We start from the raw sequence: 26,940 nt of genomic DNA, 5'->3' as shown, positions 1-26,940 counted from the left end.
TGCACCAGGCTGGGAAGACTGAATCTGCAATAGCCAACCAGCTTGGAGTGAAGAAATCAACAGTGGGAGCAATAATTAGAAAATGGAAGACATACAAGACCACTGATAATCTCCCTCGATCTGGGGCTCCACGCAAAATCCCACCCCGTGGGGTCAGAATGATCACAAGAACGGTGAGCAAAAATCCCAGAACCACGCGGGGGGACCTAGTGAATGAACTGCAGAGAGCTGGGACCAATGTAACAAGGCCTACCATAAGTAACACACTACGCCACCATGGACTCAGATCCTGCAGTGCCAGACGTGTCCCACTGCTTAAGCCAGTACATGTCCGGGCCCGTCTGAAGTTTGCTAGAGAGCATTTGGATGATCCAGAGGAGTTTTGGGAGAATGTCCTATGGTCTGATGAAACCAAACTGGAACTGTTTGGTAGAAACACAACTTGTCATGTTTGGAGGAAAAAGAATACTGAGTTGCATGCATCAAACACCATACCTACTGTAAAGCATGGTGGTGGAAACATCATGCTTTGGGGCTGTTTCTCTGCAAAGGGGCCAGGACGACTGATCCGGGTACATGAAAGAATGAATGGGGCCATGTATCGTGAGATTTTGAGTGCAAACCACCTTCCATCAGCAAGGGCATTGAAGATGAAACGTGGCTGGGTCTTTCAACATGACAATGATCCAAAGCACACCGCCAGGGCAACGAAGGAGTGGTTTCGTAAGAAGCATTTCAAGGTCCTGGAGTGGCCTAGCCAGTCTCCAGATCTCAACCCTATAGAAAACCTTTGGAGGGAGTTGAAAGTCCGTGTTGCCAATCGAAAAGCCAAAAACATCACTGCTCTAGAGGAGCTCTGCATGGAGGAATGGGTCAACATACCAACAACAGTGTGTGGCAACCTTGTGAAGACTTACAGAAAACGTTTGACCTCTGTCATTGCCAACAAAGGATATATTACAAAGTATTGAGATGAAATTTTGTTTCTGACCAAATACTTATTTTCCACCATAATATGCAAATAAAATGTTAAAAAAACAGACAATGTGATTTTCTGGATTTTTTTTCTCAGTTTGTCTCCCATAGTTGAGGTCTACCTATGATGTAAATTACAGACGCCTCTCATCTTTTTAAGTGGTGGAACTTGCACTATTGCTGACTGACTAAATACTTTTTTGCCCCACTGTATATGTATCTCTGCCAGGGATCACAACATGTAAGTAACATTAGATTAGTGTCAAATGGTAAATCTCTCCTGCAAAGATGAAGCATGAACAAGCGGTACAAGGAAAAAAAAGAATATACCTAAAGTAGGGGTCAGAGGAAGGAACTGGGGTATTACCATAGGACACAGTGCAGCAGAGATCAAAAAATATAGAGCTGGGAGAAGGTTTTATGCTCCATGTGTTTCACCATACATGATAGCTTCCTCAGGGGTATAGGAAAACTGCATAATGAATGTGTGTGTGTGTGTGTGTGTGTGTGTATACACCACCTGGTGTTTTTTCGTGATCTATACACACAGGCGAAAAACACCAGGAGGCGGGATTCTAAATTGGTGAACAAGCGATGCCAATCCAATGGGTGGGATAAGTTATTTGCATACAGATATGAATACCTGAGCACCTCTGGGTCCATGTGGACATGTGGTGGTATACACACACCGCCAGCATCCAAAAGAAATGGTGGTGCAGGAATGCATGCTGCACGCCACCAGAGCGGAAGTAACGCACCCGGAAGTCATCGTATCCGCATGTGATGCGTTCAACGCTGCAGCGCACATGCAGCAAAAAGGAAAGGAGCGGTCCAAGATCATATCATTGTGTGCGCTCCAACCAAAATACAGAGGGCTAAACAGAGTGAAACACAAACATACAAGTAAAGAGACAATAAATAAATAACAATGACATTTATACATATACAAAAAGCATAATTGTGTAAAATAAAAAAGGAAACCTCAGGGGAAAAAAAATGGCAAGTGTGTCAGTTATAGTACACGGCCGGGTCCTATCAGTGCTGATATAGCAAATAAAGGGAATTGGCGTTTCTATTCCATCAGAGTGACTGCAGATTTATCGGTTTTGACCGGATAACCGTTTTTAATTACATCACTCGACTATTTCTATTTCTGACAGTCCCATAGACAGTGGATGGAATAGAGGTTGATGATGCCCCTTTCTCTGGGTTTATCTGTGATTGCAGACTGCTGAATTGTGACAGTGAATGGTGCGCACACCGTCATGATTCCTGGTATTCTTGGTGCGAGTCAAGGGTCACATGCCCACTAGACTCAGCTTTCCTTAATACTCTTCAACTGAGAGAAGCTGAACACGTCTAGTCGGCAGATGACTAAGTATACCAATCACATGTGACCGCCCGCTCACACCAGGAATACTGGGGGATCGTGACAGTGTGTGCGCCACATGCTGTCACAGTTTTGCAGTCATATAGAGTGACTGCTGACTTTTGTCCCAAGTCTGGACAGTCCCTTTAAGCACTATCCAGTTTGGATTCAGCTGAACTGTTCTTCATATATCATGTAACACTCTTGGGGACCCACTGTCTTGTTTATTCCATTTTTCCCCCTTATCTATTATCTGATTGCTCCTTTTAAACCTGAAACAAGAGACGTGATAGCGATCTCGGGCAGCTGTCAGGAAAGGCCGACGCGCTACAATGAGAAACACTATCTTCCATCTTCCAATACGCTTGTAATGTGGAATGCATAAAAATTAATTTCTGATTTATTCTACTGTCAGGGCTGCATTGTATTGTAAACTGAATCGCATCCACTGGGAATTTAGAATATCTGCTGCTGATTAATTTAAGGGAGAGGTGGTAGGTAAAGATGTAAACGCACTAGAGCTTGGCATTGGAGATGTGAGCGAGCTGCACAGTGTTTGGGAGGAATTATTTTACTATGTGTAGCGGTATACAAAATAAAAAAATATTTACAGCTTGTCCTCAGTCAACTCTGTTTTTTCTTTCTCCTATGGGTGAATTTGGTTTTGAAAACCTCTTTTTACAGAAATTGAACTTCCTGTCCACTTTGCTGTGTAGACTGGGGCAGAGTTAGCAGTGTGATCTCGTTATCTTTATAGGGTGGGTGAGTTAGTGAAGGCTGTGGTGTTCCGGGTGCACTGCTAGAGGACTAGTTAAGACAGGATCACAGTGTTTCTCACCACTGAATACATCTCTGGTCACTTTCTGGCGCTCCATGGCTTGGTGGAGAATGTTCTAGTGGATATTTGTTTGTCCTATGACTTCCAGTCATTTCAGATTTCATAAATCAAAATTCCCTGCAGGACATTTGATCCTGATAAACCCTTTTACATTGATTTATTGTATTATGTAATATATAGACCACTCCAACCCCCCACACTAAGAGCTGTTGTTAGGCCTCATTCACACAACGGTGTTGCACGTATTTATTCGTTTTTTGTTTTCGCGGATAGAACATATACCCATCTTTATGGTGCTAATCACATGTCCGTCTTTTTTTCATGGACCGTGTGTCTGTACAAAAGACAGAGACATGTCCGTTTTTTTTACCCGCGACATGGATGAAAAGTGTCTATGCGTCGGTGAAAAGCGCGTACACCACCATGGCATCTCTGTGCTTTACGTATTTGCCATGGCAAAGAATAGGTGAAGCTGTGTAATTTATTTCTTTATCCATCCATGAAAAACTTTGATGGTAAAAACACGCTGATGATACCACTACCTTTTTTTTCCTGTACGTGTTTAAACACGGCTGTGTGAATGAGGCCTTCTGCATAGGTTTCCTTCGCCTTCTCACTAAAGTGACCTTGCACGCTTTGCAGCAAGTGAACTCCCTTTTTTTCAGGGTGAGTCTAAATTGTATTTCATGATTATAAAAGCCTGTGAGCTTTCATAATGGCTCTGGATCTTTGGGGGCTGTATCTTTGAAGTCTATAATTTTAATAAGGGGCGATAATTTTTGCAGCTGCTCTGGATGGTGCAGAGTCGGGGGGCCCAGCGGACAGCGGTTCATTTGTACAAAGCTTCTCCGTTGAGTCGTATTAGATCAGTAATTGTCGCGCAGGGCGTACTGCAGTTAAAGCAGATATTAAATCCACGTGAGCTTTTATTAAATCATTGCAGGAGAGGGAGAAAGCTGATTAAAAAGCAATCTGAGCGCTATCGCTGTGCTGACTGATGCTTTTTACCTTATGCAAATGTGCAGGTGAGGAACGTTCTCTTCTTCGCAGAATGACAGCATGGAGAGCACGAGAATCTGAGTCACGTAGGCAGGTGTAGCACATTATATAGCATGTGCTTCTTTTCTATAAACGGCTGGGTAGAAAAAATAGCGCAAAATAGGGTGTTATCCAATAATAATTACTAAAAAATGGTATCAATATATGCTGACCTGATCCCAGGTTGTATGGCTGCTAAAGATCCACGGGTGATTTCACCAGGGAAATATGGAAGAAATGGAAAGTTTGTGGTCTGTATCCACGCTGCCAGGTGATGAAGAAACATCAAATGCCGGAGATATTGTAAAAAAAAAAAGTTATATTTTATTTTTCTACACGTTTGGAAGTATAGCCCACTTCTTCAGGAAACCAATACCGTAGTGGGCTACACTTCGAAACGCATAGAAACATTTAAAAAATAACTTTTTTACAATAACTTAGCGGTATTTGATATTTCTTCATCACCTGGCAGCGCGGATACAGACCACAGACCTTCCATTTTGTACATGTCTGTCTTGTGTCACCCATAGCGAGCGCTACATTCATACTACAATACATGGCTGGGTATAATTGTCCATTAGCGCCCTGCTTCTCCATTATTGGTGTGTAGGGAATGGAAGGTTTAATCACCTACTGAAGAGACTTTTTGACTTCATGTCAATATCATATGTTTTTTTTGACACGTTCCTAGCGATGTGACTAAAGTTTAGGTGAGTAGGGGTCAAAGTACTGAGACCCCCACTAATGGGAAACTAGGAGGATGTGCTCTCCTGATGTGTTCGGCCAGTCATGGAATTGAGATGAGCAGCCTCTGGCTCTGATGGTGTCCGCATCTGAAGCTCTAGCTCTCACATTTCTGGAAGTAGAGGACCAGAAGAGATAAAACAAAAACTTTTTTTAAGCATTTTGGTTTAGTTTTTTAATTAATTGACAGGACAATCCTTAGATAGTAACCATAAGGCTTCGAAAATTCCAGGAGGTAGGTGGCCACGAAATCTGAACATTTGCAGCAGCCTAAGGCTACTTTCACACTAGCGTTTTCTGCAATCCGTCACAATGCGTCGTTTTGCAGAAAAAACGCATCCTGCAAAAGTGCTTGCAGGATGCGTTTTTTCCCCATAGACTTGTATTGACGACGCATTTGTGACAGATTGCCACACGTCGCATCCGTCGAGCGATGGATGCGTCGTGCTTCTGCGGACCGTCGGGAGCAAAAAACGCTACATGTAACGTTTTTTGCTCCTGACGGACCGCTTTTTCCGACCGCGCATGCGCGGCCGAAACTCCGCCCCCACCTCCCCGCACCTTACAATGGGGCAGCGGATGCGCCAGAGAAATGCATCCGCTGCCTCCATTGTGCAATGCGCTAAACGCTGGCGTCGGAATCTCTCCCCGACGCATTGCGACGGGGAGATTCCGATGCTAGTGTGAAAGTAGCCTAACTTTTGTCATTGACTTTACTGGGGTAGAGTAAAGATCAGAACTTTTGCCATTTGTACGTGAGCACAATGTTCCGCAATTGGGTATTTTATCATGAAGAAATGTACGGAATCTGTAAATTTGTGCCCATGTTTTCATTTATCCCTCCGCCCCATCATCTAAGACAGCAGTTGTTCCTTAGAAGTGCGGAATGATAATTCTTCTTAGACCTCATGTGTAGGACTCCCCTTATATTGTGAGCGAGGGGGAAGCTCACAATGATAACACAGCCGGGCTCTGACAGAGGGAGCACAGATTTCTCTGGGGAGAGGAATATCTATAGTTTTCAAGAAGAGAAAATGACAGTGTTCAGGAGAGGAACGTTCCTTGGTCCTCACTACTGACACCTCTGTGTTTCTGCCTTGATTCATGGTCACCAGTGTAATCTGTGAGTCATATGGGTTCGGAGTGACCTTGTACTCAGTAGGTATAATTCAGGTGAAGAATCCTAGAAGACATGGCCGCTGGTTGTAAATTTACAAGGCTCATTCACTATTTCATTCTAGATATTCCTGTCATCCAAGTCTAGTTTTTACCACAGGACTTTAGATTTATTTTCCCTGCGTTATGATCGGAGAGGTTTTTTTTTTCTTTCTATGGACTTGGTATACGTATGTACTGATGTCCCTATGAGTGGATCCAGTGGAATACATATACACAAGCTTCCCCATTGCAAAGCTCAAAATAGGTCCCAATTATGGTGCTTGAGTTTTGCCACCCAGGACAGAACAGCGGCTGTTTGTTACCCCCAACTCACACACAAGTCTAGATTACCTTTGGGAAGTTTCTTACCTGTTGTTTCCCATCAGTGTAGTCCCTATACCAGGGGAAGTCCTGCACAGGGTCTGGCATTTAGCGTTGGGCGCCACCCAACTTTGCCGCCCCATCCTTCAATACTACACAAAAAACTGATAATAGAATAGTTTCATGAGTAGTCGTGCCAAGTGACAAACATAACTGTATGTCTGTATGACTTTATTTTGAAATCTTAAAGAGGTTTTCCTCATCTTGACCTCCAACCATTGAAGGTGGAACTACAGAAATGCCCAAGAATAACAGAGCCAAGCTTCTGTAACTTCTGTATACGTTCTGGAAATTACTTAGGCTACGTTCACATTAGCGTTCCGCTAATGTGCGTCGCTGTTGCGTCGGCGACGCAGCGGCGACGCGCCCCTATGTTTAACATGGGGGACGCGTGCGTTTTTTTTGTTGCGTTTTCCGACACGTGCGTCGTTTCCGACGCTAGCGGAACAAGTTGCATTTTTCGTGCGTCCGATCTTCGTCAAAAAACGACGCACGCGTCGCAAAACGCAGCGTTTTTGCGTGCGTTTTTTGTGCGTCGTGCGTTGCGTCGCCGACGCAGCGGCGCGCAACGCTAATGTGAACGTAGCCTTAGTGCAGCAGCTCTCAGGAGTTTCCGTAGCTTCTGCTGGATTTAGGCTGGGTTCACACTTATGTAGGGCTCTATGCTGCGCTACAACGGTGTTTCTGTCAGAATCCTTGAAAAACTCTATTGTGACTGACATCCCAACATGGCCTCAACAAGGCCATTAACCTGAATGGAGTCACTGTAGACACATTAAGGGATTAAGGTAGGCATTAGGTATCGTTCACACGGGCACTCGATTCTTGGGTCAAAATAATGTGACGTCTGTTTCCACAGCACCAAAATAAAACCATAAACCTAAATCCCTAGCCCTGTCCAGGCATTCACTAACCAATACAGACCCTGGCTACTTTCACAGCAATGAGCTAGTCCCAGTCCGGTCATACACAACAGCTTTTGTTCATAGCAATCGGTGATACTTGCAGCTTGGCGCACACGGCCTGTGTGGTTTCTTCTTGGAGAGAGATTTTGTCTTGTCTCTCTCCCACTCCACTCCAACCCAGCCCACTCTGCTGCGCGCCCCCCAGCTGAATGCTTAAAGGGAACCGGTCAACAGATTTTGCCGCTATAGGATGCAGCCATTGCCTTTCAGGGCTTATACACAGTATTCATAATGCTGTATATAAGCCTCTGGTCCCACCTGCAAGTGAAGAAAAATAAGTTATATTATACGCACCCGGGGGGCGGTCCGGTCCGATGGATGTCGCAGGTCTGGGTCCGGAGCCTCCCATCTTCTTGCGACGCCGGCCTCCTGTTTCTTCATCACTCCCGGCATCGCCGCTCCGGCGCAGGCATACTTCTCTGTCCTATTGAGGGCAGAGTAAAGCACTGCAGTGCGCAGGCGCCAGGAAAGGTCAGAGAGGCCCGGCGCCTGCGTAATTCAGTACTTTACTCTGCCCTCAACAGGGCAGATCAGTGTGCCTGCGCCAGAGCGCGGTGACGGAGAGCAATGAAGAAGCAGGAGGGCGGTGTCGCAAGAAGCTGGGAGGCGCCAGACCCGGAACTGCGACATCCATCGGACCTGACCACCCCCCAGGTGAGTACAATATAACTTATTTTTCTTCACTTGCAGGTGGGACCGGAGGCTTATATACAGCATTATAGAATGTTGTAGATAAGCCCTGAAAGGAAAAGGCCGCATCTTATAGAGGCATAATCTGCTGATAGGTTCCCTTTAAGGTGAATACCTAGCCTGGTTACATGCGAAGGTAGCCAGGTGCAAATAATCTGATCTTGTAGGATTTACCCCTAGTTTTTCCCTTCCATGCAAAAAAAACATTGTCAACCACGTTTTCGTGTATGTTCGAAAAAGACAAGTATTGCCAAGACTGAGGCCGAACTGTGTCCATCATACCTGTCCAACATGCACAAAAAAGTGATTAAGCATGTTATTGCGCATGTGGGAGAAAGACGAATATCGCAAGGATGGAGGCCATACTATCCCCACAGTGACTCCATCGGCCCTATTCAAGTGAATGACTCTTCCCTTGGAATACAGGTTAAGATTCCGATGCAAACCCAGACGTTGTGCTCGGAGGAGAGCATTGCATGTGTGTGAACTAGCCTTAAGCCAATCTCGGCCTTAGGGACGGAACGCCTTCATTTTCAGAGTTATTCAGTTATTCATTTACAATGGCTAATCCTGAGTAAGATATTAGGGAATCTAGACGGCGGGAGGCCCATGTCACAGTTCACATGCGGTCTGTTTATTGCATCCATTTCTGTTCTATCTATTCGGATGGGACTTCATGCTGTGACTCCAGAAACGGCCCCGTTTACATGTATGGGACAGATTTAATTTCCATACCTTTTTGCTACATATCTGCCTTAGCCGTAAACCCAAATTGTGAATTCACAAAGTCTTATTTCTGCCTTTTGATGTCCGTAAATCACTGGCGGTTATTATATTCCATCAGCTGCTCATTAATGCCCCCGGCCTCCGCGATATCTGTATTATCAGTGTGTTTAGAAGCTGCCAGTCGCGGTAAATGGTCTTATAAGAAAAATGTTTTACAATTATGTCAGATTTATAGCTGCATTGATTGTGGTTGATTATCTGTCTTGTAGAAGTGGAATGGCCCAGCTCACTGATGTCCACGACTTTATTTCTGCCTCCACAGTTGGCGTGCCTCGTGCCCCATTGTGGCGTGATTTACATTAAATTGCCTATTTCTCATGCATCATTGAATTTCCCAGATACAAAGCTACAAATGAGTTTGCTCTTGTGGAGCCGCGATCCGAGGCTCGGAATACATGATTGTGATTAGTCTTCGCTTAGTTATACGCCGCTTATTTCCGCAGCTTCCTGACTTTTTCTGATTCTGCAGATTATTATTTTGATCCTGTAATGTGGGTTGGCAGATGGATGCAAAATAACCGAAAACTCTCAGATGTTTTTCTAACGGTTATTTTTGTCTTTTTTCACGTATAACAAAATGTTCGTCACTTTATAAATTCAGTTACAAAAATAGAAGCTAAGAAACATGTAAATTTAGATCTTTGCTTGTGAAGAAGGTGTAAATACATGCGTCAGCACTGCTACAGGCGTGTTTGGAGTGTCGGAGGACCCGGTACAAAACATAAAGGGATTAACCAGGACTATTTTTTTATTTATTTTATTCATTTTTTTGTTTTTTTTTGTTTTACTATGGACCTGAAAACTAACAGGGAGGTAGTTGCTACTTGGAGCCAGCACAAAGCAGTCACTGTCCGCTCCTGCCAGCGATTCAGCTGTTCCAGAGTAGCTCTTCCTCTTCTAGGCTTCTCTATCGATGGGCCGTGACTTCTGACATCATACTGATTGGCAGCCGGCTTTCTTCAGTTCGACAGCTGGCTCCCCATTGCCTATCAGTATGACATTAGTCACATCCCGTCAACAGAGCAGAAGAGAAGCCACTGCTCTGTTGATGTGACATCACTGGAAGCAGCTGAATCGCTGGCAGGAGCGGTTTGTGCCGGCAGAGATCGGCGCCGGGCACATCAGGCAGGTAGGTAGCAATTATCCACCTCTTAGTTCCTAGGCCTATAGTAAAATAAAATACCCTTTAAGTGGTGGTCTCATCTTACGTCGTATTGCTGGCACATTGATTGATTTGGCGTCCTCTCTTCGGGTCATTAACTGCTTCGGAGAACGAGGGACCAAAATCCTTTAGGCTTTGTTCCCATGATGAGTATTTGGTGAGTTTTTGATGTTGTAGATTTTCTGCATCAATTAGGCAGTTGCGTTTTTTTTTGCACTTTTTGGTATGTCACGCTTCAATAAAGCTGCTTTGTGTTTGATACTTCTTGGTATTTGGTTTTGACAACTTTCTATTCACGGTCCTGTGTGGGTTACATACTTGTTCTTTTTAAATGACCTGCAGAGTTTTGACATCCAATAAATACTATTTTATTGGGAAAATCCACACACAAACCTAGGCAAACGCACAAGAGAAATTAACATATTGCACATTTTAAGCTCTCAACACAGATAAGTTTACGCAGAGTAAAAAAAAACAATGTGTGGATAAGATTTTAATAAATCCCATCCACTTTGCTGTAACTGAAAGAGTCTTTGTTTTTTTTGCACATCGAAAATACGAGCATTGAAAACCTTATGGGAACTTAATCTTGGGCTTTTTTTCTGCACAGTGCTGCTCCAAGCCTCTTACTACAGAGAGCTTACAAGCTCTTTCCAATAGAGCTTGTAAGCGCTGCACTGAAGATGGTCGGATCTGTGCAGCTTTGGTGCCATTGCGCTCCTCTGATGTGGCAGAGGCAAAGCTGTCTCATAGTAATGGGAAATGCACAGTTCGGGTCAGAATCTGCACCAAATTCATACTTACGTATTATATGAGTTACATTGCTGTGCTCCCCAGTTATCAGCATAGAGTTAACCAGGTCATTCATTAAATGAATTCTATCTGCTACATTGAAGGCGCATCAGATCTATGAAATTATTCTTTCAGGTCTCTGACCTCCTTTCAGGGTTTTCATCCCTTTTTCTCCAAGAAATCATCTTTCAACATTAGGTAATAATTGCAAATATAGCAAGTCATGGTTCAGCTGAAACGAGACACTGATTTATTTATTTTTTTTCCCCTCCTGTTTGTGAGGATCCAATTTTCTTGATGTCACATTGTGGCACTGGCAGATAGTTCTACGGTTCCATTGTTGCTAACCCGGTCTGACAGTCGTCTTCTGCATGGCACTGCCGTGACACACGCTCGCTGTTACACATCTCCGTTACGTTTTCAGGCGATTGCTTTGTCCAAGCCTTTCAGCAACGCTTAGTTGTCACCATTATATTACATTTATATTACATAAAATACCACAATACCAGATAAACTCTGCATCTACATGCAGTGTGTGCACAATAATCACAAAAGCCCTTATTCCAAAAAAAAAACCAGACCGATGTTGTATTGTAATATGGCACCCATTGGGCCCATATCTCCTGTGTTCTTTCGTTAAATTAAAGGCACACTGCTTTGGATGCTGTATATTGGGGTAGAATTAGAATTCTGAATGTGTCTCAGAAAATTGGCAGAAAATGTGCTAAATATTGGTTAGTTTGGACACCGTTTTGCATTCATTTGTGGCCCTATTGTATCCGGGGTTAAGGCTTTTTGACTATTTGGATGTGGATTAAAGGGAATCTGTCACCAGGTTTTTGCTACCCCATCTGACAGCAACATAATGTAGGGACAGAGACCCTGATTCCAGCGATGTATCACTTACTGACCACCTTAGTATGTTTTTTTATAAAATCCCCGTTTTCTCTGCTGCAGATGTAGCAGTGCTCTGAATGCTGAGCCCTGTATGACCCCCCGGCCACATCACTAATTGGCAGCTTTCTGTGTATTGACAAACATCTGCTAATCAGTGGTGTGGTTACACAGAACAAGAGGAATACAAGGCACAAGATAACAAATCCTCTAATAAAAATCTCCTGCTAATGGAAGTGATTTTATTGAAGCAACAAACAGCTTAGGGAGTGACACAGCACTAGAATCAGGGTCTCTGCCCCTACATAATGCTGTTCTCAGATTAAATTGCAAAATCCTGCTTTCAGATTTCCTTTGAGGCAACAATGTGCACGGAAATGTTGATAAATCTGACATATTATCATCCAGTATGAGCCAATGAGAAATGTAACACGTGTTCAGACGGTGTTCTCTAAGGTTAGACTGTTTAATTAGACCGGATTAGTAAATCTGTTCCATCGTTAGGCCTGCGCAGAGTGTGCTGCCCTATCGGTTTGTGAGATATGTAACACACCTCATAAGTGTGCTACATTTGGCTTTAAGGCGGAGAAAGGCTCCTGGGGCAGACATGAAAGATATCCGTAGGGCTGCGATCGCTCGGCGTAGGACCTAAGCGGGTTGCTCTGGCTTCCATCGGGGCATGCATGCACGGTGTCCCTCAAGGAGTTAAGTAGGATACCTGCGCAGCGTAAATCGCTGTCATTGTCCTCACGCCATGATTTCCACCAGGACTTTCATCTGTCATAAAAACCACAAGCTGCAGAGGAAGAAAGGGTTGTAAGAAAAGAGGAAATAAAAGGATGCGAACTATTAGAATTTAGTACAACTAACACTTTATCTGCTGGGTTGGAGTAAATATGTTAAGGAAAAAAAGGTACAAAGTGCCTGCTAAAGGGTTGTGAAAAAATATTCTAATCTTTTAGGGATTTTTTTTTTTTTTTTATCAAAATTGGAAAAATCTAATGTAGTTTTCAGGAGAAATTCATGTCCGAAGCTTGTAGAGCTGAGGGGATAACTGTGTGTAGTCCAGGTTCTCAGTCCAGGTCAGGGTTTTGTGGCCGTGAACAGGAGCTGTGTGAATTTCCTGACCTCCTGGGATCCCAGCTTCTGGTTTCCTGGTTTGCCGCGTTATCACCTGGGCACTGTACTTATGATGTCACTCCAGGCGGGCAAATTAAGCGTCGTGTCGGGGAACCCGGGTCAGGAAATTCGCACAGCTCCTGCTGTGACCATAGAGCACTGACGTGGACCGTAAACTGGGGTTGTGTGAAGTGATGTGACGGTCTGAATCTTAAAGGGAACCCATCACCTGAATTTGGCGGGACCGGTTTGTGTACTACGGAGGACAGAAAATGAACTTCAATCCAATATTGCGGCCAGCATGCAGCCAGCGGGTAAGGAAAGGGTGAATCAAACACCAGAAAACTCCGCCCATATGACCGAAAACCGGTCCCGCCAAATTCAGGTGACAGGTTCCCTTTAATGTAGAAAGAACGTCTTTGATGCCTAAGAATTGGACCAGCCATAAGGAGAGCTCCGCAGTAGTGTGTACGGCAGGGACCCAGAGACGGCACAAAGTGGGGCTGAAGAGGCAATGTGTAGGCTGGACCTAGGAGTGCTTAATAAAGTGATTCTGGCCTTATCAGGCCGGTCTTCTCTGTCCACAGTCCACTTTCGTGCTGTACACGTGGCCTGGCAAGTCCAGTATTTCTTCACTAACACTGCAAAGACCAGCCTGTCTTCAGCATTTCTTGTGCTGTCTCAGGGTTACCCTAATGCCCCCGAAAGGGCCCCATATATATATATTTTTTTTAGAAAAAGTCGGGACCGAACATTCTGGTTGTGGGATCCTGACAGCAGAGCAAGAAGTTCGAGCCCTTTCAGGGGTATTAGTGACTTATAAGCACTTTTGACAATAAGTGCAGAGACAGACTGCCGTATAACTCCTGCGATAATCCCATCGCACTGCACGGACTGGCCCGACACCTCTCCTGACCTGAGCAAGACAGCGTGATGTGTTTCTATGCAGCTGTCAAGCTCCGCTCAGGACAGCCGACAGCAGGGCTGCCACTAGAAATTTCGGGGCCCCATACTGGCAAAATTTTCGGGGCCCACTTGAGACTCCGCCCAGGCTCCACCCCAGCCCCGCCTCCAGGCTCCACCCCTCGAACTGTCCACAGTCCCACCGCTCTCTCTTGGAAAAACTCCACTTCTCACCAATCACACATTAACAGTTCCCATCACCAGATCACACATATAGCCGGCAGCTTTTGTTTTGGCCAAAAGATTTTTTAAGCCGCCACCATAACACGGTAGACACTTTTGGCCGGGCCCTACTCTGCTGTAACCTATTAAATATTTGTTAAAATATGCAATACAATTTAGGTATATTTTTATTTATTTTTCAATTTTTAAAATGCCCAATAATATCACATAGAAGGAACAAATACCACAACACCATGACCAGACCACATATTACCACCACAGTGATCGAATAATATCACATACAAGGAACAAATACCACAACACCATGTCCAGACCACATATTACCACCACATAGTGACTGAATACTACAATTCTGATCAGTAATTTTTAAAAAAGCACCATACTATCACCATAAGTGCCATTATACACAGGAGATCTGTACTTAGTATGCAGTGTCTGTGTACAGATAATATAGTGATCACTAGTGAAATTATACACAGGAGCTCTGTATACAGTGTATAGTGTCAGTGTATAGGTAACACACTGACTCACCAGTGACGTCTCTAGGTGAAGTCCTTCATCTTTCATCCAGCACAGACCGCCATCATTTCATCCAGCCAGGACTTCTCTCTGCAGGAAATAACACAGTTATCTCGAGCTCCGCTTGCAGAACACATTACTTAATTTTTCACAACTTCTACATTACACCACATGAAGAAGGCGACATAGTATCACTCTATACAGTAACAGGACCGCCCCCCATTTAAAACAGTATACTCAAAAAATAAAATAAATACATCACTGCAGTAATAATATCCCTAAATTAGCCCCTATGGTATTAATAATATCACCCAGCCTGGCCCCGTGTGTCTCATTCCTGGCGTCAGCCAGATATTCTCCCATCCTGCCCTCATGAGTATCCATTCTGCCCCATATGATCTCCTTATCCTGCCCCATATGATCGCCCCATGTGATCTCTCCATCCTGCCCCATCTGTCTCCATCATATCCATCCTGCCCCATGATCCTGCACGATCTGTCTCCAATTCTGCCCCCAGTGTCTCCAATCATGCCCCATGTCTCCATTCTGCCCCCTATGTCTCCAACCATGCCCCCATGTCTGCAATCCTGACACTTGTCTCCAATCATGCCCCCTGTGTCTCCATTCTGCCCCATCTGTCTCCAATCCTGACCCATCTGTCTCCAGTCATGCCCCCATGTCTTTCATCCTGCCCCGTGTCTCCAATCATGCCCCGTATCTCCATTCTGCCCCGTGTCTCGCATTCTGCTCCTGGGTCTCACAGTCTGCCCCTGTGTCCAGCATTCTGCACCTGTCACTGTGTCCAGCATTCTGCCCCTGTCACTGTGTCCAGCATTTCTGCCCCACTGTGTCCAGCTTTCTGCCCCAATGTCCAGCATTCTGCCCCTGTCACTGTGTCCAGCATTTCTGCCCGTCTCCAGCATTCTGCCCCACTGTGTGTCCAGCATTCTGCCCCACTGTGTCCAGCATTCTGCCCCACTGTGTGTCCAGCATTCTGCCCCACTGTGTGTCCAGCATTCTGCCCCACTGTGTGTCCAGCATTCTGCCCCACTGTGTGTCCAGCATTCTGCCCCACTGTGTGTCCAGCATTCTGCCCCACTGTGTGTCCAGCATTCTGCCCCACTGTGTGTCCAGCATTCTGCCCCACTGTGTGTCCAGCATTCTGCCCCACTGTGTGTCCAGCATTCTGCCCCACTGTGTGTCCAGCATTCTGCCCCACTGTGTCCAGCATTCTGCCCCACTGTGTCCAGCATTCTGCCCCACTGTGTCCAGCATTTCTGCCCCTGTGTCCAGCATTTCTGCCCCTGTGTCCAGCATTTCTGCCCCTGTGTCCAGCATTTCTGCCCCACTGTGTCCAGCATTCTGCCCCACTGTGTGTCCAGCATTTCTGCCCCTGTGTGTGTCCACCATTCTGTCCCACTGTGTCCAGCATTTCTGCCCCTGTGTCCAGCATTTTTGCCCCACTGTCTCCAGCATTTCTGCCCCTGTGTGTCCAGCATTTCTGCCCCTGTGTGTCCAGCATTTCTGCCCCTGTGTGTCCAGCATTCTGCCCCACTGTGTCCAGCATTCTGCCCCACTGTGTGTCCAGCATTTCTGCCCCTGTCTCCAGCATTCTGCCCCACTGTGTGTCCAGCATTCTGCCCCACTGTGTCCAGCATTCTGCCCCACTGTGTCCAGCATTTCTGCCCCTGTGTCCAGCATTTCTGCCCCTGTGTCCAGCATTTCTGCCCCTGTGTGTCCAGCATTCTGCCCCACTGTGTCCAGCATTCTGCCCCACTTTGTGTCCAGCGTTTCTGCCCCACTGTGTGTCCAGCATTTCTGCCCCTGTGTGTGTCCACCATTCTGTCCCACTGTGTCCAGCATTTCTGCCCCTGTGTCCAGCATTTCTGCCCCACTGTGTCCAGCTTTTCTGCCCCACTGTGTCCAGCATCCTGCCCCCAATGTGTCCAGCATCCTGCCCCACTGTGTCCAGCATTTCTGCCCCACTGTGTCCAGCATTTCTGCCCCACTGTGTCCAGCATTTCTGCCCCACTGTGTCCAGCATTTCTGCCCCACTGTGTCCAGCATTTCTGCCCCACTGTGTCCAGCATTTCTGCCCCACTGTGTCCAGCATTTCTGCCGCTGTGTGTCCACATTTCTGCCCCACTGTGTCCAGCATTCTGCCCCACTGTGTCCACCATTCTGCCCCACTGTGTCCGGCATTTCTGCCCCTGTGTCACTGTGTCCAGCATTCTGCCCCACTGTGTCCACCATTCTGCCCCTGTGTGTCCACCATTCTGTCCCACTGTGTCCAGCATTTCTGCCCCACTGTGTCCAGCATTCTGCCCCACTGTGTCCGGCATTTCTGCCCCTGTGTGTCCACCATTCTGCCCCTGTGTGTCCACCATTCTGCCCCACTGTGTCCAGCATTTCTGCCCCACTGTGTCCAGCATTTCTGCCCCTGTGTGTCCAGCATTCTGCCCCACTGTGTCCACCATTCTGCCCCTGTGTGTCCACCATTCTGCCCCTGTGTGTCCACCATTCTGCCCCTGTGTCCACCATTCTGCCCCTGTGTCCACCATTCTGCCCCTGTGTGTCCACCATTCTGCCCCACTGTGTCCAGCATTTCTGCCCCTGTGTGTCCACCATTCTGCCCCACTGTGTCCACCATTCTGCCCCTGTGTGTCCACCATTCTGCCCCTGTGTGTCCACCATTCTGCCCCACTGTGTCCAGCATTTCTGCCCCACTGTGTCCAGCATTTCTGCCCCTGTGTGTCCAGCATTCTGCCCCAGTGTGTCCACCATTCTGCCCCTGTGTGTCCACCATTCTGCCCCTGTGTGTCCACCATTCTGCCCCTGTGTCCACCATTCTGCCCCTGTGTCCACCATTCTGCCCCTGTGTGTCCACCATTCTGCCCCACTGTGTCCAGCATTTCTGCCCCTGTGTGTCCACCATTCTGCCCCACTGTGTCCACCATTCTGCCCCACTGTGTCCACCATTCTGCCCCTGTGTGTCCAGCATTTCTGCCCCTGTGTGTCCATCATCCTGCCCCCCGGGCCCCCCTGGATCGCAGCAGCTCTCAAAGAAAAAAAAAAAACACAACTTCTTACCTGGCCAAGCTCCAGCGCCGGGTGAAGCTCCCTCTCCAGGCTCCACACAGACGCACTCGCCGCCGGGCCCGGCAGCTGACAATGACGTCAGACGCCGGCGAGTGCGCACTGCGGCCCTATTCAGCCGCCAGCCTCAGGCTGGCTGGCGGCTGTTAACTATTGACGTGCGGGCGCGGGCCCGCACGTCAATAGTGTGCCGCTGCCGCAGCGCCTGCAGGGGGGGCCCGGTGACCAGATGAGACGGGGCCCGATGCGGGCCCCCTCTGCTCACCGGGCCCCATACGCCAGTCACGGCTGTCATGCCCTGATGGCGGCCCTGGCCGACAGCCAGTACTAGGTTTACGATGCGATTCTTGCACGAGAAATACGGCAGTCTGTCTCTGCCCTAACTTGTATTTTGGACACTTACCAGTCTGGGGCTGCCCACTCTTTTTTATGAAGTAAATAGGGCAGCCCAGACTAGTGGTAGATGATGTTTCATCCATGTTTTTTCCAGAACGATGTGAGACGGCCAGCGATTTGCTGCTACAGGTGTTTCTACAAGCTGTTCATTGATGGGGTGTGCTTAAATTTTCACACACTGACTCTGCGTGTCAAGGATTTATCAAGCGTCATTAATCTGAGGATGCATGCATCTAATTCAAGTGTGTGTTCATACGTGGCATTTTTGCAGCATATTTTTGATGTGGAACCTTTTTCAGTTTCTGAGTAATCGATGACCTTTCTGAAATCTCACGCACGTTGCGTTTTCTTTTCCTGCGCGTATTTTGCCAAGATGCTGCACGTTCATTCATTCTTTTCGGCATTTTTGCAGCATTTTTCACCCATAAAAAAAAGCAGCAAAAAACACTCGTCTTGTACCCAGCAGCAAAAATGCAATGTCTGAACATAACCCGAGACCTTCTAAGAACGAGATATTTTTTTTATTTTATGAGCTGATAAAAAACATCAGATTTTAAAAAGGGTGTACTCATTTGTTCTCGTGACTGCACGTTCATCTTTGTGGCGCCGCTGAACCTATAGTAACGCTCCCCTTACGTGCTATTTTTCCTCTCGCCTGCTTTTGAGAACAGTCGCCTTTTACGAGATCTTTCCCATTTTGGTATTGGTGCTGTCGGGCCCATCATTAGCTGACGGTGTATGTGAGCAGTGCCATCTCGGCAGTGTCGGTGTGCTGCCGCCGCGTTGTTGGGCTCCGTGCACTTATTTGCATCTGCCTGTGATGTGGGTTTAGATCAGACATCGGCTCTGTCCACATTGCGCTTTAATGATTATTATTTGCTTTAGCAGTGGGCGCCATCTCCATGGAAACAAGGACAGATAAACCCGCGTGGTGGGAGATGACACCAGACCTTAGTCTTTCTTTTTGACTCCTGGTTGAATGTGCTTTGCAGCATCAAAAAGAAGAAATTATGCTTTTTTTTTTTTTACATTTTTGTTTATTTTTTTTAACTCCTGTATTTGGGATATGTCAGAAGACGACCCCACATGGCAGCCTTTCTAGTAAGTGGATCTCCTGACTGATGTGACGGTTGTATGGACAGGTAACCTGCTGATAAGCCATGACCGTTGTCTTCAGGTGATTACTCAATAATTAACATTACGTTCCATCAGAGGATTGCATGGTAATGATTAATAATGGGAATGATTAAAATAAATCCAGGTTAATAAGTTTTTCGGAGAATTTCATAGAACGGCAAAAATCCCTGCGAGGTGGATCCTATAAGCCCAGGTCCGGGTGGGCACACTGATACCGATGGTCATTAGTGCAGCAGCTGGTGGGCACGTATGGAGCGAGGACCTGGAGTGCCGCGGGCCGCAGGTGGACAGGGTGCAAGGAAGCCCAAGACCATGCAGACACAGGCAGGTAGTGGTGCACAGTCTTAATACCAAGGCACAGGTGTGTGTCTTATACAGACCTAGGCAGGCGATGATATAGGAGCACGTCAGGCCTCTTGTAAAACCTGGCGTGGAGCACAGCAGAGGGCAGCGGCCGTAGGGGAAGGTGACGAAGCCCTGCCTAGCCAAGGCAGATGCGTAAAACACGACAATGTCTTACATCTGTATTTTTTTTGAAAAAGTGCTGAAGATTTTGGACAGCGCATCTGAACTACAGAATGTCTGTGCCAAAGACTGCGTTCACACTCAGACGCAGTGGTTATTAAGGTCACCGGTAATGCGCCAGTACAGCTGCCATTGATTAAAACTAAGTGCGCTATGTAACATGAGGATTAGCCGTTTGACTGCTGTTTTGTATGGGGCCATAAGGCTATGCTCACTCTTAAAGGGAATATGTCAGCAGGTTTTAATATGTAATCTGACAGCAGCATTATGAAGGGGCAGACACACTGATTCCAGTGATGTCACTTAGTTTTATGGGGGGTGCAGCAGTTGTGATAGAATCCGTTTTCTCTGCTGCAGATCTAGCAGAGCTCTGAATGCTGAGCTTTGTACAATCCGCCCACACCACTGATTGGCAGCTCTCTGTGTATATAATAGAATGGGAGAGAGGTGTCCGCTCAACAGCTTTGTCCTCCAGGTGCAGCGAATGCCGTTCTGATGACACATGTAACAGCAAAAAAAGAAAAGTTGTTAGTGCTGCGGGCACAGAGGAGGCAGCTTGTCCTGTAGTGATAATCTCCTGCTGAGAAAACACTGGTTTTATTGGGACAAAAACACGGCCCAGTAAAACCAGGATCTCCTCTTACATTATGGAGCTGTCAGACTACACAGCTGAATGATTTACATCTGTTAGCCAGCATGAGTACATGTGGGGACTCCCTAGCAACCAGGCAACCCCCACATGTACTTATGCTGGCTAACAGATGTAAATCATTCAGCTGCGGCAAGAAAAACTAAAGCTCCGAGCACTAAAAAAATACTCGGAGGACCCCCGAGCGTGCTCGAGAAATCTCGAGTAACAAGTATATTCGCTCATCACTAGATTCTACTAAGTTTATAAGTTATAATGTGGAAACTGGGGAGCAAAACAAGCGCAGTGGGGTCTTAACTGGTAAACACAGTGAGAGACCAGATAGGGGTGCTAGCCCACCTGGTATGGGTGCAGTGTAGCAACATGCAGAGCACATAAACCAGCTGCAGCAGGACACGGCTCAGCAGATCGGAGAAGATACTTGATCAAAGGAAAAAGTGTCTGAAGAATCCAAGATATCGACCGCATCTTTACAAGTTTTATTTCAGGTAGGTATTTAAATGTCAACGCGTTTCGAAGTCACACAGGACATTGGGTTTAGTCCTGAGGAAGACGTCCTGTGTGACTTCGAAACGCGTTGACAATTAAATACCTACCTGAAATAAAACTTGTAAAGATGCGGTCGGTATCCTGGATTCTTCAGCAGCGCAGATTCACACACTTTTTCCTTTGATCAAGTTTGTAAGTTGTCGCCTATCCAATAACTTTCCTCTAGCTAATGGTCAGACTGCTGGGACCCTCACGCCTATTCATGTGCATGGGATCTTGGCTGCACTTACTATGCATCTGACTCACTGTGAATTGGGGTATACTCCATCGGATACTGTATGCTGCCCCCATAAATAAGGCTTTCGGTGGGGGCTGTACAGCAGTGGACACAGGTCATGGTGCCACACTAATTTACATTGACAGAGGCTATAAATCACCAATGACTACTGCTACCAGGCAATATGAGATGTCTGAGGGCCAAATCGAGGACAAAATATGGACATTTTGCTTCCTTTTGTTTATTTTGCTGTTTTTCTCGTGAAATCAATATTATGCGGAATAACCATGGTTTTTAATCACAGCTTTCATGCGTCTTGGCATGCTTTCCACCAGTCTTTTCACACTGCTTCTGGTGTAAAAATGTAAGCAGTTCTTCTTTGTTTGATGGCTTGTGATTATCCATCATCCTCTTGATCACATTCCAGAGGTTTTCATTGGGGTTCAGGTCTGGAGATTGGGCTGCCCATGACAGGGCTTTGATGTGGTGGTCTCTTTAATTTTTGCCAGAGCTGTATAAGAACCTTCATAATCTCATTAGAGAAAATGCCTCTTCCGTCACTTATCAGCCACATTTCTATTTCTTCTCCCTCCTGTGAAATACTGCTTAAATCCATCTTTACCTCAACACGGATTATCAAGTTACGATCAGGTTGCGATCTACCCACTTTAGGTTATATGTGGAGGTAAGAAGTAAGCAGTATCAGAGACTGGGAAAGACACTGCTGGTTTTTATCAAACGTTTATCTCACTCCTGTGCTGGATTCACTGCTACATTGCTCAGTACTGCTGTATTTTGTCATCTGGGATACTGATGTTCTGGGATTCTGCTACATAAGTAGGGAACAGGATTTTATCTACTCGGTTTCAAAAATAAGGGTTTGCATTTTTATGGTATTCACCAAGGGGGCATGGCTGATGGTATTCTCAGGGGCAGGTATTCAGACTGCTCTGTATAATTACCATGTGAGCCGTGCCCCTAAAGATCACAAAAAGCAGCACTAAATAATAAGGCCATATTTCTGACACTCTACAGAGGATGTAAAAAAAAAAAAGCTAACAAAAACAGCATGCTCGGCAGCTGTGGGAATAAAATCAAAGCAAATCCTGGCCACTTTTGGCCTGCTGACATTATACCTATAGAGTGTTTCTTCTAGCCTGTGCTCCATGAATATAACGGCACAAGGTGGGCTCACTGTGGTAGTACTGTAGTACAGATGTGAATGGATTTTCAGGCTGTTACTAATAAACCGAGTGTTCTTGTTGAGAATGATGTATGGGATATGTAAATCCATGGCGCTGCGTTCCGTCACTGTCCTGTTCAGCTGAACGTCTATAGCCGGTGTCTGATTCTGCCGAGCTTGCTGAATTTCACAAATAATTTGCTGTACTGTGTCGGCTGATTATAGAGTGTCCCGGTACAGATGTGACCGGGCAATGAAACAAAAAGGAGTCCAGCGCTATGGTTTTACTGAACCATATCTTAAAAAAATTCTAAGTTCTATTAATTAGTAAACATATACTATGTGGCGGGAGCACTAGACATGTAGTAGTCTTCTTAACGGAGCAGGTTATGTATTTCTACCTTTACTGATGAGAATAATTATTGGTCCTGATGACATTTTTTATGCGAATTCTAGTCAATTGGGATGTGATGTGGAATAAAGTATAAGCTTCTATCAAAGAGCGGTTGGTGATCGATGTAACGCTTATCGACAATTATTAATCCCAGAATGGAGCACTCGTACCCTCCCCAACTTGCCAGCACTTCATAGCTTCTAATCTACTTGTTAACTGCATACTTTTCTCCAAAACCTTTCAAACTAGTAACAAACTTTTCATGGGAAAAATTAGCATTATACTTTTGTGCATTTATTTTTTACAGTTTAGTCTCAAAATAGCTATTAGTTTGTTGTAAAGAGGTGATTCATGTTATACGCTCCTCAACATTAAGGGTATGTGCACACGTCCGGATTTTTAGCGTTTTTTTTTGCGGAATTTCGCAATAAAAAGGCTATAAATCCGGTAAAAAAACGCTAACATTATGCATCCTATCTTTTAGAATGCATTCCGCATTTTTTGTGCAGATGTTAGCGTTTTTTTCCGCAAAAAAAACCGCATTCCGCAAAAAGAACGGACATGCTCATTCTTTTTGCGGATTTTTTGCGGATTCCATAGCAAAAATTACATTCAGGAAAAAAAAAAAAAACGCAAAAAATCTGCAAAAAATCCGCGCAAAAAACGCGCAAATTCCGCGCGAAAAAAAACGCGAATTTCTGGCAGAATTCTCAGGATTTTGTCAGGAAAAAAACCTGACGTGTGCACATACCCTAAAAATGCACCACCATCAAAGACAGGTTATGGATTTCAGGAAACAGCAGACTCGATAGACATGCTATTGATAAGGAAATAAAGGGGTAATGTTTCTCCTTGTGGAGCATTTTGTAAGGAGACTTGTAGGCAATGCAATGCTCTGGAAATGTAAATATGCAAATAAAAAAGAGGACTTTTAACGAGCCTTGCCATATTTACATGTTTCATGGTGTTTTCCCCTCACTGAAGAGGCTGGTTAAAAATTTAAATTCCTGGAGGAGCAGGTCATGACCTACAGTCTCCTTATATCACCCTCCACAAGTAGTAACGTTACCCCTTAAGGTACTGTCACACTAGACGATATCGCTAGCGATCCCTGACGTTGCAGCGTCCTCGCTAGCGATATCGTCCAGTGTGACAGGCAGCAGCGATCAGGCCCCTGCTGGGAGATCGCTGGTCGGGGAAGAAAGTCCAGAACTTTATTTCGTCGCTGGACTCCCCGTAGACATCGCTGAATCGGCGTGTGTGACACCGATTCAGCGATGTCTTCACTGGTAACCAGGGTAAACATCGGGTAACTAAGCGCAGGGCCGCGCTTAGTAACCCGCTGTTTACCCTGGTTACCAGCGTAAAAAAACAAACAGTACATACTTACATTCAGCTGTCTGTCCCTTGCCGTCTGCTTCCTGCACTGACTGCTGGCCGTAAAGTGAAAGCAGAGCACAGCCACAGCGGTGAGTCACCGCTGTGTGACTCACCGCTGTGCTGTACTTTCACTTTACGGCCAGCAGTCAGTGCAGGAACCAGACGGCAAGGGACAGACAGCTGAATGTAAGTATGTACTGTTTGTTTTTTTACGCTGGTAACCAGGGTAAACATCGGGTTACTAAGCGCGGCCCTGCGCTTAGTTACCCGATGTTTACCCTGGTTACCGGGGACCTCGGGATCGTTGGTCGCTGGAGAGCTGTCTGTGTGACAGCTCTCCAGCGACCAAACAGCGACGCTGCAGCGATCCGGATCGTTGTCGGTATCGCTGCAGCGTCGCTAAGTGTGACGGTACCTTTAGGTGCCCTGTCAGAGGGTTCTCACCTAGCCAAATTTGATTTCCTGCTGTGCACAGATGATGGGTGAACAGTTCGAAACGCATGTCTTCAAATGGAGTTTCTGGTTTGGCTTCCTATCCTAAGTCATATGGCAAGGCTCGTTAAAGGGTCATTATTGGCTTTTAGGATTGCAACCTCCAGTAGGTGGCGCTAGAACTCTTGTCGTCTTTTTCATCTCTGAAGCTGCTTTTTTGGAATGATATGCAAATGATGAAAAAATGTAAACACATTTTTCATAACACCTCGATTTATGCAGTATTGAGTATGAGCATCGTGCACAAAACATCCCATAAATCAGTACAAAACCATCACCACATAAATGTGGTATCCGCCTGACCGGTTTCGCCACAAGTAGTTTTCTCAAGGGCTCTCGGTTCATACATGCCTTTCCCAGAGAGTCCTCTAGAGCAGAGGTGTCAAACTGCATTCCTCGAGGGCCGCAAACAGGTTATGTTTTCAGGATTTCCTTGTATTGCATAAGGTGCTGGAATCATTCTCTGCAGCTGATTAAATTATCACCTGTGCAATACAAGGAAATCCTGAAAACATGACCTGTTTGCGGCCCTCGAGGAATGCAGTTTGACACCTCAGCTCTAGAGCACCAAGCTGTCATATTAATAACCTATTGTTTTTAAGCGATTTTTCGGAAGATGCATCATTGGGTTGTGTCAGCAGAGGTTTGTCCATTTTTGGTCTTTGTCTGTTCTTTAATGATCACCCTAACATTGATACATAAACTAGAGTTTAAAAAAGGATAAACATTTACACTGACTTTTATAAAATTACACTTTTATTCCTTGTCTTTCAGATATTTTGCTGCATTTCTCCTGAATGTCTTCCTGAATGTGGATTATACCAGCAACAATAGGTACACATTTTTTATTTTTTATTATTTTTAATGAATACCTGAAGGCTTTTACTTGAAGCTCCTGGTCTCAGTGCAAAATCTCCAACAGGAAGGAACTATCATGGGTCTTTAGTAGTGTTAAGGTACCGTCACACTAGACGATATCGCTAGCGATCCGTGACGTTGCAGCGTCCTGGCTAGCGATATCGTCCAGTGTGACAGGCAGCAGCGATCAGGCCCCTGCTGTGATGTCGTTGGTCGGGGAAGAAAGTCCAGAACTTTGTTTCGTCGCTGGACTCCCCGCAGACATCGCTGAATCGTTGTGTGTGACACCGATTCAGCGATGTCTTCGCTGGTAACCAGGGTAAACATCGGGTTACTAAGCGCAGGGCCGCGCTTAGTAACCCGATGTTTACCCTGGTTACCATCGTTAAAGTAAAAAAAACAAACACTACATACTTACCTACCGCTGTCTGTCCCCGGCGCTCTGCTTCTCTGCTCTGGCTGTGAGCACAGCGGCCGGAAAGCACAGCGGTGACGTCACCGCTCTGCTTTCCAGCTGCCCGGCGCTCACAGCCAGAGCAGAGAAGCAGAGCGCCGGGGACAGACAGCGGTAGGTAAGTATATAGTGGTTGTTTTTTTTACTTTAACGATGGTAACCAGGGTAAACATCGGGTTACTAAGCGCGGCCCTGCGCTTAGTTACCCGATGTTTACCCTGGTTACCGGCATCGTTGGTCGCTGGAGAGCTGTCTGTGTGACAGCTCTCCAGCGACCAAACAGCGACGCTGCAGCGATCCGGATCGTTGTCGGTATCGCTGCAGCGTCGCTTAGTGTGACGGTACCTTTAGACTTCTCATATGGGTCAAAGGGACCTTTTGGGTTCTCTAGATTTCAGGGTACCTGCACCGACCTCACCCTTTGTAGTTACGCCCAGGAATTCTTGCTAACTTTAAAGGACCTGTCACGAGGTTAGGCAGATACAAGTTACGTCCACCTCCTTTCATGGCTTATATACAGCATTCTATAATGCTGTATATAAGTCCCGATCCGACCTGTAAGAGAAGAAAAATAACTTTTATTATACTCACCTGGGGGAGGTTTGGTCCCATGGGTGTCGCTCTTCTAGGTCTGGGGCCTTTCTTCTTGCGATGCCGCCCTCCCTGTGTCATCCACACAGACTCCCCGCCATTGCGTTCCTGCTACTGCTGTCATCGGGCTACATCTGCTGTCAGTGATAAGTGACAGCAGGTGCCGCTGCTGGGAGACATCTCATCTGTTGGCGTCTGTGCTCACAGTTACAAGAAAAAAAAAAGTAAAATTACATATAAAAATAATTAAAAAAAACATTATACTCACCTAACACCAAATCCCCAATGCCCTCATCTCCTAGAAAGAATGTAAAATAAAACAACATATACTCACCTGTCTGCCATAGTCCACGTAATACAGAGTGTCCCTCGGTGATCTCACGTGTAGAACAGTCACATCAGGAGATGTGACTGCTCTACCCGGCTGCCGGCGATACACTGAA

General features: G+C 46.0%; 1 protein-coding gene across 2 annotated transcripts in view; it reads left to right on the top strand.

The window, feature by feature from the left end:
- The window catches only part of PAG1 (phosphoprotein membrane anchor with glycosphingolipid microdomains 1), a 250,807-nt gene that overhangs the window by 41,226 nt on the left and 182,641 nt on the right, over positions 1-26,940 (top strand). For both annotated transcript variants that reach the window (XM_069731523.1, XM_069731525.1), the window contains one exon: positions 25,369-25,428. The gene's annotated coding sequence lies outside the window, so the exon portion shown is untranslated. The remainder of the gene's footprint in view (positions 1-25,368; positions 25,429-26,940) is intronic.

This window comes from Ranitomeya imitator, chromosome 6, assembly GCF_032444005.1.
Source record: "Ranitomeya imitator isolate aRanImi1 chromosome 6, aRanImi1.pri, whole genome shotgun sequence".
NCBI lineage: Eukaryota > Metazoa > Chordata > Amphibia > Anura > Dendrobatidae > Ranitomeya > Ranitomeya imitator.
Note: the sequence above shows the minus strand (reverse complement) of the source record. Positions and strands in the feature narration are given on the sequence as shown.